We start from the raw sequence: 15,298 nt of genomic DNA, 5'->3' as shown, positions 1-15,298 counted from the left end.
TCCCCTCAGCAGCAGCAGTAACACATACCTACAGCATGTGCTGTGCTGACAGCAGGCTCAGCATGACCTCTCACGCTGTCAGTGAGACGCTCATGCTGAGCCTGCTGTCAGCACAGCACATGTTGTACGTGTGTGCTGCTGCTGCCTGGGAGAGACGCAGGGGGAAGGGGTCAGACCAGGGCCCCTGCTGGGCCCCTCCAGCAAGCCTGGGCACGGGAAATTATTACCCCCCCTCTTGGCGGCCCTGGTCGTGATCGGGTGAAATTGACCCAAATTGGATAAGTGTATGGGCACCTTTAGGTTAGTGACTTGAGGTGGCCATAGGGAGGGGCGGGGGTGGTTGGTGGGGGGCGGTCTCACGGTGTCAGTTCCCCTAGGCCCCCCTCTATCTAGGGGCACCCTGTGTTTTTTTTTAACCAAAGGTTTTGTGCATGGGAGTGGGGTAGTGTTGCAGCTTTACCTATCTACCAATGTGACGATGATTAATGGTGCTGAGCATCAAGAGCCAACGCACACAGTGTGCGGTGCATTACTGGGAGTTGACGAAGTTCCATAAGACTTTGCACAAGAGGTCAGGGGCTGAGAGGCTTGTGCTGAGCTCTGCTTGGTGGAGCTCATCATATGCTTCTCAGGTCCATGGAGGACAGCAGCAGCTGCCTCGTCCTAGGAGGGTTTTTAATCAGAAGCAGTGCTGAACCTGTCAGGGCTCCTACAGAGTAAGGTACAGAGGTACAAACACAGGCTTTTCATGTGGTATTTTACACACACACACACACACACACATATATATATATTTATGCTTATATTAATCTCCGGTGCCGGTGCTCTGACAGGGGGCGAACGCAAAGAAGCCCCGCTGTGGGCCTGGTGGCTTGCTGCGCTCGCCACAGGTTCTATTCTCCCTCTATGGGGGTCGTGGACACCCACAAGGGAGAATAGCCCCTGTGAGTCGGGATCCCCCTTGTCAGAGCACCGGCAGTCGGGATCCCCACTGTCGGAGCTTGATCTGGCACCCTCATTCACTAGATGTCTATGACATCACAGTACTTGGCATCTTCTGTCACAGCTTTCAGACCACTGACGGATTCAGGACTCCAGTAACCTTCAGCTACAAGTGATTTTAGTATTTACTAATTTCTACATTTACTTATTTTATTGCTTTATACTGATACTATCTACCAAACTTTCAGTTATCAGATAAGGTTTACCCTTATTCTGCGATTTTCTCTGTCTGGGAATAACTACAGTGTCAGAGATATGGACAGTAGGTAAGTACAAATGTAATTAGTTTTCTTATGGTTTTACATCTAATATCGTCTTTCAAAAAATTAACCTTTTAAAACTTTTATACAGTCAAGGAGCCAATATGACGGTCAAAATGCTTCTACGTGCAAATTAACTTTCATTGTGTGGGACACAGTATTTAAATAAGATTAAGAAAAATGAAGCACACACATTTACTGTGGTATATCCTGATTTTTGGGTGGCTGTAGAGCAGTGGTCAGGGAACTCAGTCCTCATTACCCCACACAGTGCATGTTTTGCTGCTAACCCAGCAGGTGCACAGGTGTACTAATTACTCACAGACACATTTTATAAGGTCCGCAGATGGAGTTAATTATTTCACTTGTGATTCTGTGAGGAGACCTGCAAAACATGCACTGCGTGGGGTAATGAGAACCGAGTTCCCTGACCACTGCTGTAGAGTGTCTTTCCACTGGATGTCTTCTGGCGGGTATGGATTGGTTGGTCGACCTAAAGATGGTCGACAGTCAATAAGTCAACACCACTAGGTCGACATACTGCAAGTTTGACATGGGACAAGGTTGACAGGTCATTAGGTCGACACAAGCTTTAGGTCGACATGGTCTAGGTTGACAGTCAAAATGTCGACATGGGGTTTTTCGCCGTTTTTTTACCCAAATGTTGACACAGTCAACATGGAAACAGGATTAAGTGCACCGGACACAAGATTAAGTGCACCGGACACAGGATTAAGTGCACCATGTCTCTTTGCATGGCTCTCTGTTCTCACCATGCTTTGGGCACGGTGTCTCGCTGCACTCGGCACTCTATTTTATTCTCCCACCACACCCTAGTGGATAGTAGGGCATGAAGTACCACCTGTCAGCACATGTCTGCTCAAAAAACAGTGAAAAACCCCTTGTCGACCTTTTGACTGTCAACCTAGACCATGTCGACCTAATGCTTGTGTTGACCTAATGACCTGTTGACCTTGTCCCATGTTGACCTAGACCCATGTCGACCTTGCAGTATGTCGACCTAGTGTTCTCAACCTAATGACTGACAACCATCTTTAGGTCGACCAACCGACCGTATCCCCTTCTGGCACTAAGGAATTGTGCCAGTAATTGGAAATTGCTGCTATACTTTCTGTGGGATGATGCAATGTAAGTTGTTATATTCATTCTAGTGTACAATATTCCTATAATAACCATACTGAAACAAGATAAAATGACACCAACTAAAAACAGCCTACTCCCCTCTCACTCTCATAAGTAATTATAATGAGTCAGGCTGAAATAAATAGTATTTATGGAAGAAAACTGAAAAGTTCACATTTATGCAGTTACATTATAACTGTTATCATTATCAGGGTTGGGCTGGGACAAGAAGGGTCCACCAGGGGAATGCAGTGATAACATACTTCATACCTCCCAACTGTCACGATTTTAGAGGGACAGTCCCGATTTTCGGGTCCTGTCCCGCTGTCCCACCCGCGGCAGGCATTGTCCCGCTGCGGGGGGGTGACAGTTGGGAGACCCCCAATCTAGTAGAATAGACGCTGTGCGCATGCGCACAGCGTCTATTCTCGTATGAAAATGAGGTCACGGCTAATTAGCATAAGCCGCGCCCTCATTTGCATACGCCCGCCCCCTTTTCGGACGCTCGCGCGAGTGTCCCTATTTCATACGGACAGAAGTTTGGAGGTATGATACTTGCCTACCTTTGCAGAATGGCCAGGTGGCTCCCAAAAATTGTGTCTCCCTCCTGGCCCCCAGGGAAGGTAGGCAAGTCTCCCACTTTACCCCTTCTTTAATATCTTCACTCTCCACATTTTCCTCAGTCTCCATTTATTGGCACTGAGAGTGACGACTTTATAGACCTTACCATATATGTACAAGAGGGCAAATTGAAAACAGAAACATTTGTGAAAAAAAATGATTGTAATTCCTATATTGATTATTCCAGAAATCACCATGAAAGCTGGATAAGGAGTATCCCACAATGAGTCAATCATGGTAGAACACACATGTAGGAATCAGTAGACAATTGGCCACTCTTGGCCGGACTTTCCAAAGGCACCAGCACAACACGGAAATTTACTATCGTCCAAATCAGCAAACTTTGCTGATAAGTCAACTAAAAATATGAATGACAAAATGACCTAATTTGCAGAAGTTTGAATGGAGCAGTGAGATCCGTGCATTCTTCTATGGGCAGTATTCAATGAGAATACTGACGACGTGCAGCGAATCCTGTTTAGGATTCGCTGCACATTCACCACTGCTCGCTGCGTTCCGGAGCCCCGCCGGCTCCAGTATTCAACGAGTCAGGGGCTCACTGCCCCTGACTGGCGAATTTTAACTCCTGAGGCGATGCCGCAGGGAGCCCGAGGACGGCGGCAGGCAGGGAGATGGAAGTCTCCCTGCCTGTCCCAGAACGTTTGTGGGGGAGAGGTGGGCTCCCCGGGTGCCAGGCAGCACAGGCTGCCCCCCAGGGGTGCCAGCAGGGGACCGGGTATATTCACTACACCCGATCATGCATATGTAATGATCGGGTGCAGTGAATATATGAATAGCTCTGCTCCGGCCCCCTGCTGGCTGGTCTGTGTAAAAAAAAATATATATATTTATATATATTTTTTTTATTAAATATATATTCATGTGCTTACAGCACATGAATAAAAATAGCATGCCCCTCCTCAGAATAAAATTCCTGATTTTTTTACACCAAATGTAAAAAACAAAACACTTTATTTTAAAAGTTCACATTCCACTTCACCATAAAAAGATAGCGATTGCTACTCGGTGAATCATGGCGAAAAAAACATTGAAATGTATTCGCCATCTGGTCATTGAATAGGGTAATTCACCGTTTTAGTAAAAAAATTTGCCTTACAGCACAAAATCGCCATAAAAACATGGCGAATCAGCCTCATTGAATACCGCCCTATGTGTAAAAGTAAAAAGATTTAAAAATAAAAAAATGGTGTAGGGCCCCTCCTAAGCATAACCACCCTGGGTTCTTTAAGCCAGTGTTGGTTCTAAAAATCCATGAAAGTATCACCTATTGTAAAGGTGTTCCCTGTTTTTAAGGAACCAGTAATGGGCTCTTGGATCAGTCTTGGTTCCAAAAATTTAGGGGACAAAAGGTGTAGGTGCCACTTGTATTTTTTTAAACCAGCACCGGGCTCCTCTAGTCTGCATCTTAAATTGCAAAGCAAATCTTTTTATTCATCATACTGACCTGTAATACCTTATTCAGGAAATAGAGTGTATTTTTTACACATTTTTATTTGAATTTATATAACAAAATGTGAGTAACACTGGCATTTTAAGTGGATATTTTTAAAAAGAGATATTTCTCTTTTGTTAGTGTGTGTGACTCTCTCTCTCTCTCTCTCTCTCTCTCTCTATATATATATACCAAAACCCCATTATTTATTTAATTGATTATTTGAATGTTAAGGTGAGTTAGTTTGTTGTAGTGAGTGCTGGGCCCCCTGTATTTGTATTTATTAGACTGTGTGGTCACAGGCCACTGCACCCCAACCTGGGAAGTGTGGGTGATGTTTGCACCCCATTCGTAGGAATGGCGAGTGTGTTGGTACTTCTGTATCTATATATCTATCTAATATATATATATATATATATATATATATATATATATATATATATATATATATATATATATATATATATATATATATATATATATATAATCTCCCCTAGGGGAAAACAGCACTCACCAGACTTGTGTCATTGATGTCATCACGGTCAATGTCCAGTTTTAATGGTGCACAAAAAAGTGTGCATTAATTGGTAGGGAACATATACCATACACTCCACTGAGGCAGGGACTGATATTTTCTGTAAAATGCTGCAGAATATGTCCATAGTGTTTTCGGCATAGGATAGCTATGTGACAAAATGTCTTAAATTCTTACCAAATTTTAGAAATCAAGAATTGGGACTCTGAAAAAAAGTCTGAAAACAATCGGCACTCCAAACACAGTGGGTGTGGCCTTGCAGCAATGCCAGTATTGCGAATCATGTTCCCCTCTACCAACACTGTGAGGGCATGGCTAGTGCTCTGTGAGCTTCTGGCATTCCCCCAGTCTCTCTGTCTGGGGGAACCAACTCACTGCAGGACACTGCTGTCCACAGGTTGGACAACAGGACAGTCCCCCCAAAAAAGGGACTGAGTTTGAAAAAACTCAGGAGCCCGAGGTGTGCTCCCCACCACCAGTGCTGTGCCTAAACACGTGCAAAGGAGGCCGTGCGATCGAGTGGGTCCGTCTCCGAAGAGACAGGGCCCCGTTTTTCCCCTAACCCCTCTCAACCATAAGGCTAAAGAGGGGAAAATAGGGAACGGTGGGTCCTCTTCGCCGAAGCTCAGAGAGACCCTCATTCCTCAACCCCCGAAAGGGTTAGGACGGTGGGTCCTCCGCACCCCGTGGTTTGGAGGAACCCGCAGTGGACTTCCCTCCGCCTTGCGGCTCGGGGTCGTCCTCGGGGGGACCGAAGCTCTCCCCAAAAGGCGAGAGCTTCGGCACATTGGGGAAATGGAAGGCCCAGAAGGGTCGACCACACTACCCAAAAAAACGTGACAAACTACAAAAAAATACAAGGAACGTGAAAAGTGACAAACGTGAGAGGGGGAAGAGAAATAAATAATAAAGGACCCTAGCCAGAAGGCCAGGGTGGGGGTGTGAAAAATTGTCCTACCCCATCCAAAAGGACGAGGTAAGGACGTGAAGCGCATACCTAGAGGGAAAGTGCGCAGTGCTAGTGCCATACTAGTGCATGGTGATTTTTGGGATCACCCGTGCATGTTCGGCACCCCCGAGTTTCCCCGGGGGCACAGTGCAGCCTCGGACTCCAAGCAGCCAGCCAGTCAGCGTCCGACCAAGTGTTTCTCCGCCTCACCAGCAGGCCCTTTCCGGCCCCCCGGCATGGGAATGGATACTCCACCGGGCTTTTCGATGAGTCTCCCCCGCAGCGGCCGAATAGACCAACCGAAGGAGAAGAAAACACCTACTCAGTCCCGACGTTTCTCCTCTCCCAGGGATTGAGTACTGGGCTGGGCTTTTCGCTGTCTCCCTGGCCGAGGGCGACATGTTACCCCCGGACCAGAGAGCAATCTACTCGGTCCCAGCTTTTCCCGTCTTCCTGGGATTGGATACTAGACCAGGCTTTTCGAGTGACTCTCCCTCGGAGGCTATAGACCCCCGAACAAGAGCCCCATCTACTAGGCCCGATGCTTCTCCCCTCCCTACCAGTAGGAGGGTGTGCACCCCCCCTACGGCAGGATGAAGATACTCAGTGAGACTTTGCACCCGCCCAGAGCATGAGGCATTCCCGTTCCTCAGCTCAGTAGCAAGGTGGTTTAGTCCAACCTTTCTCTATTCTCTGCCAGGGGGGCGGTCCAGACCCAACTGATAAGAACAGATACTACACTTGATCTTAGCCAAAAGGCCGAGAAGCCCCCAAAAAAGGGACTTTCCCACAAATATCATGAATTGGCTCATCTTTCCCTATGAATTGACTCATCTTTCCTATTGATCCCTGATCCTGGACCCAATCGCTCTCTCTGATGGAGACTTCTTTTTTTCTCTGCTTTAGGAATACAGTATGCTCTGTTTATGATTACCAGGTAATTTTAACATTTTCAGTGGGGTTGGAAATCAGTTGTACATAACAATATATGTTTCATAGCTGGTTCGTGGCTTCAGGCATATTTTTCTCTTTGGTCCAATCTACAATATCCCCCCCTTTATCTAAGGGTTGGATCATTACATCATACCAAGTTTTAAGTTTGCTCAGGTCCTCTTGGGATTTGTTGTTTAGTTGTTTCATATGGTGCGTTTAATCCAGGTCTCTGTAACAACATACATACAATGCCTACTTCCAGGCAAATGGACTCCTGTAGATAAAACATTATCCTACTCTTACTAATTTTTCTCTGTATAGGAGGATTTGATTGAATTTTCAGTTCATTCTTATATCTCATGATATTAATGATTTTTCTTTTCTGTAGATTTTAAGGATTAAGGGGTTATTGAGAACAGCTGTGTCATCATTTATGGTAAAGGGGTTTATGAGACACCAATATATATAGTAGAAGTGATGTTATTTACATTGATATAGGTCTAATGCAGGGGTGTAATCATAGAGGAAAGGGCCTGTGTGCAGTCACTGAGTGGGTCAGAGCCAGATTAAGGTCTAAATGGGCCTGGAACTGAAAATTATCAAGGGCCTATTATGCGCAATAATAGGGGTTGCGGCCAGCATCTAATAATGTGGGGGACGTTACCAGTGTTCTGGTTGGGTGGTCAGCTCATGGGTGTCTCTATTTGTGTAAATACTTTCAAATAATTATATATGCCTGGAAAACGCAGGGGGCTGGCATAAGAAAAATGCAGGGAGATATATTGGCGGGTGCACTCCAAAGGTGCACCCGCAGGACGCCGATGTCCTAAGATACTTGAGGGGTGAGGCGGCACTCCAGTCATAAAAAAATACTGAAAGCCGAAACTTGGTAGACAGTATGTCAGCACCTTTTATGTGGTAACCTAAGTTTACCACACCATATACCCCTTATACAAATCATGCAACACAATAGTAACCCCTTATACTGTACTTGCTTCTTACACATTATGCCACATGGAATGAGACAAAATTCACACCGATTGAGCAAAAATTCACGATATGCCACACAGATTAAGGCAAAATTCACATTTTGCCACATGGATTGAGCCAAAATACACACTATACCAGGCATGTCCAAACAGTGGCCCTCCAGCTGTTGTGAAACTACATGTCCCAGCATGCCTTGACATAGTTTTAGCATTCCCTAATTGCAAAACTGTGGCAATGCATGATGGGACTTGTAGTTTCACAGCTGGAGGGCCATAGTTTGGACATGCCTGCACTATACCAAACAGATTGAGCAATAATGCACAATATGCTTCATAAATAGGGGCATTGCGCGCCAAAGGCGCACATTAAAAATTTACACCATAATGCTCATTACATGTTAAGCCGCACACCATAATCTCCATTACGTATTATGCCAAACACCATAATGCCTATTAAAAATTATGCTACATAAGTGTTGAATACCTACATGCTCATTGCCAGGGGTTCCATGCTCATTGCCATGTGGGATTACATGCTCATTGCCAAGGGGGAATACATGCTCGCGGTAACTGGGGGACAGTCGCCGCCAGGCAGAAATGACAGCCATTAACAGCCGGGCAGAGAACAGGGGGCTGCCCGGCTGTATTTAGAGCACTGCATGTCCCGGCTATTTGAAATAATACCCCTTATATACCAGAAAATGCAGCGAATATGGTCCCAGGATCTTGCAGGGACATTCTCGGACTGGCCCCTTTTACACAAGCCTAGTCCCTGCATTTTCTGGTGTGAGGGGGAGAGAAAACCACCCCCGCCCCCCTTTAAACAACCAGCTAAATCTTCGGAACCAACTGACCCATTTACATGTAGCCTTCAGATGATTTTGGTCCAGTGAAACTGGCCCGTTTGGTCCCAGAGAAATCTGCCCTCAAACAACATGAACAGCCATGAAATTACATTTCAGAAATGAAAAAAAAAAAAAGTTTTACCTGCAATATCTCTAGAACCAATGAACCCATGTGGACCAGGTATCAGATTGAAGGCCCAGCGATTTGGGTTCGACTGAGATCAACCTCAAGTTTCTGTGATGCTGTAGGGCAGACCTGGCCAAAAGGTAGATCCTGATCTACCAGTAGATCTTGGGGCATCCGCTGGTAGATCACAGCCAAATTAACAAAGTACACATTTCAGAATGCCAGCTCCCGGTAGTGCCCCTGATGTCATGACAGCACCGGAGTGCTGTGAAGAGCCCTCTGCAGCTGCTATATATCAGTCTGGCCCCACACCCACATATGCTGGGCTTACCGCTCTGTACCAGCACAGAGGCTCCTCACAGCACCAAGTACATCCTGAGCGACTCCTGGATGTAGTGTGTGGGGTGTAATTGTCTGATATGGGTGGTACAGTGGCTGCAGGCTGATGCTGCTGTAGTACAGCTGCCGCCTGCTCCGTTAATATGATACAATACCAGAGTGGTTCCGTGCTTGTGTCCTGGTTATCAGTCGCTGGCTGACTAATAGATCCTATAACAGAAGAAAATGGCTGTGCGCTGTCGGACCACGGTGTAACAAATTATGAGCAATCACAAATATTCTGTTCAGTCAGCAGTCAGATGCGGGTACTTGGACCACATATAGAAAGATCACAAAGAGAGAAAAAGACAGACTGCGCTAAAATAGAAATCAAATGTAATCCAAAAATAAACATAAAGGTATCAAAGCAATTCAAATACAAAATAAAATATAACAATATAATTTCATTTGAAGGTCACTATGGCCAGTATTAGTAATACTATTAGTAATCCAATCACATATAGCATCTACCATTCTTATATATGTGATTATATAACTAATAGTAGAGAAACGTGTATGCTGCATGGGTGTATATTGTGTGTAGGTATTTTAGCAATTGTCCGTGTTGATCGCCCCTGCGAATGTGGGGCAGAGATTTGGCTGTCCTGCAAGGCGTAAGACTTAAGGCCCCTATACATTAGGCCGACTTGTCCTAGGGACAAGTCTGACCCAATTTACCTGCAAGCCGCCCGGCAGCTCCCCGGGAGGCTCACATACAATTTGGCACTTGATGTGCCATTTTTTACATGGGATAAATCGCATGCGATTTATCCCATGTAAAAAAAAACCCGGGGAGCTGCAGGGCGGTGAGGAGTAGTGGGGGTGGGCAGCGGCAGTAGTGGGGGCGGGCAGCGGCGGCGGTGGTGGGGGCAGGCAGCGGCGGCGGTGGTGGGGGCGGGCAGCGGTGGTGGGGGCGGGCGGCGCCACTACGCGTCCCGTCCCGTCCCCGCTGCTATGTGTAAGTACACTGCCCGGCCAGGTCAGTCAGCAGCACTCGCCGGCGCTCAGGGACCCGCTGCCCGCCCCACTGCTCCCCCGGTGTCTGCATGCATATGCCTGTCAGGTGGCAGGCATATGCATACAGGGAGGTTGGACGTGATCGTATGTACAGACCGTCCGACCTCCCTGATCCGGTCCGATGCGCACGGGACCGCGGATCGGATCAGATATCACACACCTACGATTTTGGGCCGATTTCACCCGATTATCGGCACAAAGTGCCGAAATCGGATGAAATCGGCCCAAAATCGCATAGTGTATGGGGGCCTTTACTTTTACCGAGCTAATGATTTTAAGCTCAATCAGTCCGAGCGCTCTCACAGTGGAGCGAAGCCACCGCCCAGCACATGTAGTCACCACCCCAGTATACGCCCGATTACCGCCCAGTTGTGCCCTCGCCAATCCATACGCCCACATTACGACTACTCTGCACGAGTTTGTTCGCTAGCGTATTTCTACTCGTAAGGTCGCGAGTGTGCACGGTTGCCCAAACCTACACATGCGCCTTGCGAATGGTACGCATGCGCAGTGGGCTAAGATACACTATGCAAATGAATTGGTGTCCGAGCGAGGCAAGCAGAATGTGGCCCTATGTGTGTAAGAGCGGTCAGCAAAACAAAATCTATTGTGGGAAGCATAGGGCCTGTGGGCCTGTGAGCCTGGTTAAGAGGTGGATGCTATGTATGTATGTATGTATGTATGTATGTATATATATATATACATATATGTATGTATGTATGCATGTGTGTATGTATATGTATGTGTGTGTATGTATATGTATGTGTGTGTATATGTATGTATGTGTGTGTATATGTATGTATGTGTGTGTATATGTATGTATGTGTGTGTATATGTATGTATGTATGTATGTATGTATGTATGTATGTATGTATGTATGTATATGTATGTATGCAGGGCCGGCCACTGGAGGGCGGCAGTTCGCCCCTCGCCCCCCGTGCAAAGGGGGTCCATGCCGGCTTCTGACAGGAGCCTGCAGTGGTGTCCTTGCTGCGCGGGTACCTGCGGCGCTGAGTATAAAGCTGGCGGCGGTGGGGGTCCCTTCAGTGAATAAGAAATAACTAGCGATATGCGGCGGCGCGGGAAGCGCTTCTGTTTTGAAAACACTGGCCGCACGGCGCACGCTGATTGGCTGAGATTCACGCTGATTGTGCAGTTCTTGATTCTTATGTATTTATATCTACAGAAATATACAGTTACCATCTCTACTGGCAGCAATGCCGTGTGCAACTGTGCCCGCCATCGTACAGTTAGATTTACGGGTCTGCAGTAAGGGTTTCCGGTACTTTCATGCATGCGGAATAGCAAAACTAAATATCAGTATATGGGCCACCTCCGAATCAGGCCCATTGACAATGGTAGATCTCTGCTAAATATGTGAACTAAAAGTAGATCCCGCATACCTCCCAACATGACCCATTCCAGGAGGGACAAAATGCTCTGCTCCTGGACTTGCTGCCAGTGGTAGTTGTAGATGTGGGACTGCACCAATGTCACAAATTCAATAAGGGGAGCCACACCTGCCAGTGAGTCCAGACTGTGGTGTTTAAGGTGGCAGTTGGTGGGGCTCCCCTATCTGAATTGTGGACTGTGCTGCAGCCCTGCAACTGCCACTGATATGAATGTCCAGAAAGAGAGCATCTTGTCTCTCCTGGAATGGGTTATGATGGGAGGTCACCCCTGCTAGAATACAATGTAATTACAGTGAAAATTGTGTTCATATAAAACCTCACATTACCAAAGATTTATAGGGAAATCCTGCCATCAAATAATACATTAGATTCTGATGTGAATGTAATATTTAAAGTGAGAAGTTAAATCACATTTCCCTCAGGTCAGCCATGCAAAAGATAAAGGAGCTGTGATGTCATAATGGGCCTCAAACCACAAACTGGCCAATCAGGTGGGGTCTGTGAGGTCATAGTGATGTCATAATCAGGGCTATACTGAGGCTGTCTCACTCATTCACCTCACAGAACTCCGGGCAGTGCGCATCTCACCAGCAGGAGGACATACTCACATAAGGTTAGTGACTGGACAGAGATAAGGGCAGTTTAGCACGATGCGGCGGTAGACTCGGAGCGTGACTACTGTAATATATGACTGATCACCTGACCGACAGGACAGTATTGGATAATAACAAATCTCCCACCTAGGGGGGCAGTACTAAGCAGCCACTAGGGCTGTGCCTGGGACACCTAAGGGCGGTGTCTGGATGGCGCTGGATAAACCCTGTATGGAGCGGTTAGGACGTGTCGCAAGGCACAAATGTGTCCTACTATGCTGCATCAAGTCCCCGTACGGATCCCTACTTATTAATGTGCAGAGGTGGGAGAGATGTATACGGTGCTGTACCCATTACTTTGTTATTATCTGATACTGTTGTTATAGTTATATCATAGTTTGGGCTCCATGTAAGAGTGATACTAAATACTGGCAGCATATTGTGTTAGTGTCAGGGTGATACACAGGATATGCCGCTGGTATTTACCATCACACACAGTATCTTTCCAGCGAGGACCAGCGGTGTCCCCTCCTCCGCTGTATCCTCTGCTGTGTTGCCAGCAGCCTGTTGGCAATGGGTTACTGACTAATGCACATACATGACGGCCGTCTGTGTATGTGTATAGAGATCAGACCCGGTGGGGACATAGGAAACAGAGTTAGAGCTGTCCTATATATATCATTGCAGCCCTAACCCCTTATAGCACCAGTAGACGAGTCCTAAAGGGGTTCTGGCTGATTCTTACATGGAGTCCTAATACTAATGGGTAGCTAGCTACCTTGTCTCTTTCCCCCTACCTTGTCTCTCTCGCCCCCTACCTTGTCTGTCTCGCCCCTTTTACCTTGTCTGTCTCTCCCCCCTACCTTGTCTCTCCCCCCATTACTTTGGACATGCGCGTGCCCCCCGGTGCCATCGGGTGCGTTCTTCATCATCTGGGAAAAAAGTTAAAATACAGATTTGGGGTGACAGAAGGGATGACGGGTTATATAAGGTTAGTGGGTGGGTGGTTTGGGCAAACTCTGCAAAGTCTCTTAATGCCTAGAGGGACGGGCAGTCCGTCAGCCATGGGTCCCCAGAGGTTTCCCCCACAGGGGGTTTTTCCTCTCCTGAGTGCTGATGGATGACTCTCTATGAGTCATGTGGCTTCCACCATCTTGTTCCTCTTATAGGACAAGTGTGTAAGAGTTCTGGAACAATCCTTTTCCAGTATTCCCTATTTTATAATGCAGAGCAAAAATAATATATACATTTTACTTAAAATAAAAGTTTGAATTTATTTATTAAATATATTTTGTGTGAATTTGTCTTTATTTATATTAATAAATGCTCCAAAAGGTCAGGAGGTCGCAGTGAGGGCTGGTGGGTAAATGAGATTAGAGGTGGTAATGGAAAGTAAATGGAGTAGGCTTACACCCTAATCACTGAGGTGACCATACAAATGGGAGGGGCGTATGGAGTAGGCTTACACCCTAATCACTGAGGTGACCATACAAATGGGAGGGGCGTATGGAGTAGGCTTACACCCTGATCACTGAGGTGACCATACAAATGGGAGGGGCGTATGGAGTAGGCTTACACCCTGATCACTGAGGTGACCATACAAATGGGAGGGGCGTATGGAGTAGGCTTACACCATGATCACTGATGTGACCATACAAATGGGAGGGGCTTATGGAGTAGGCATACACCCTGATCACTGAGGTGACCATACAAATGTGCGGGGCTTATGGAGTAGGTTTATACCCCGAACACTGAGGTAACCATACAAATGGGCGGGGCTTATGGAGTAAGTTTACACCCCGATCACTGAGCTGACCATACAAATGGGCGGGGCTTATGGAGTAATGAATCAATGCCTCCGACTAATATGTGCTCAAGGTTTGGTAGGGAAACATTATATTTGTATGTGTTGTATGTGAATAATGCAAGTCGGTTATATGATATATGGGTTATTAACTCCTGATAAATAATAATAATAATAATATATACAAATAAAAACAAGATTTAACAAAGGAAGAAGAAGAAGAAGAAGAAGAATTATATTTCTACAGTATTTTTCTCCAGTTCGGCACAGGACACGTTACAGATAACATGAACATATTACAGAAGTTTAGGTTTTCAGAGAATTCAGAAACAATGAATAAAATACAAAGGTGTGACAGACATTTTGTGTTATCGATGCCAAGGATTATTCCTCCTACGCACATTGGGATTAGGAGAGATCATTGCATAATTATCAGAACCAGTCACGGCTCTTTCTACACAGGAGAGTCCCAGGCGAGGCGGCCATCTTGGACGCACTACGTAGGTTAAAATGTGCAATTAGCAATACATGACAATAGAACATACAAGGGTAAAATAAAAAGCAACCTATACCCCTTTCCCATCGCACCTACTGTGATTACCAGGTTCATGCCGGTTCGACACGGTAATTGGTGCGATGTGAAAGGGGTTACTGGGTCCTGCAAAGCAACACTGCAATATGAACCAGTAAAAAAGAAGGGTTCTTACTGGTTCATTGCCGTGTTGCTTTGCGGTGTGAACAGGTTAATAAGGTCGAGTGACTTGTTTCCCGTTCACACCAATGGAGGAGGCAGTGCTTGGAGCAGCGCCAGCACTAAGCGTTGCCTCCTCCACCTCCCCCGATGATGCTCTGCCACGCCCCTGGGTGAGGTCAGCGAACCGGCAATATTGGCAGTTCGCTGAGGGTATGTGAACAGAGTAAAATGCAGGGATTCAGTATTGAATCCCGCCGGTCGGGATCCCGGCGTTCAGACCGCCGAAATCCTGACAAGAGGGGGACGGGGATCACCCCCCTTTACAGGCTCGCTACGCTCGGCACACTAATTTATTCTCCCTCCAGGGGTGTCGTGGACACCCACGGAGGGAGAATGTGTCGGGATTTCGGCGGTCGGGATTCCGGCGTCGGGATTCTGAACGCCGGGATCCTGACTGCCGGGATCTTAACTGCATCCCAAATGCAGGGTTGTCTAGGGACTGAACCATTTCAAAGTCCCAGTGCGACCCTGCATTTTGTGATG

At 46.6% G+C, this 15,298-nt stretch overlaps 1 pseudogene; it reads right to left on the bottom strand.

Moving 5' to 3' along the window:
* Window positions 1-6,626: 6,626 nt before the first annotated feature.
* Window positions 6,627-6,734, bottom strand: LOC146012785 (U2 spliceosomal RNA; annotated as a pseudogene).
* Window positions 6,735-15,298: the final 8,564 nt, after the last annotated feature.

This window comes from Crinia signifera, chromosome 6 (assembly GCF_055691185.1).
Source record: "Crinia signifera chromosome 6, ASM5569118v1, whole genome shotgun sequence".
Classification (NCBI taxonomy): domain Eukaryota; kingdom Metazoa; phylum Chordata; class Amphibia; order Anura; family Myobatrachidae; genus Crinia; species Crinia signifera.
This window is presented reverse-complemented; position numbering and strand designations above follow the sequence as displayed.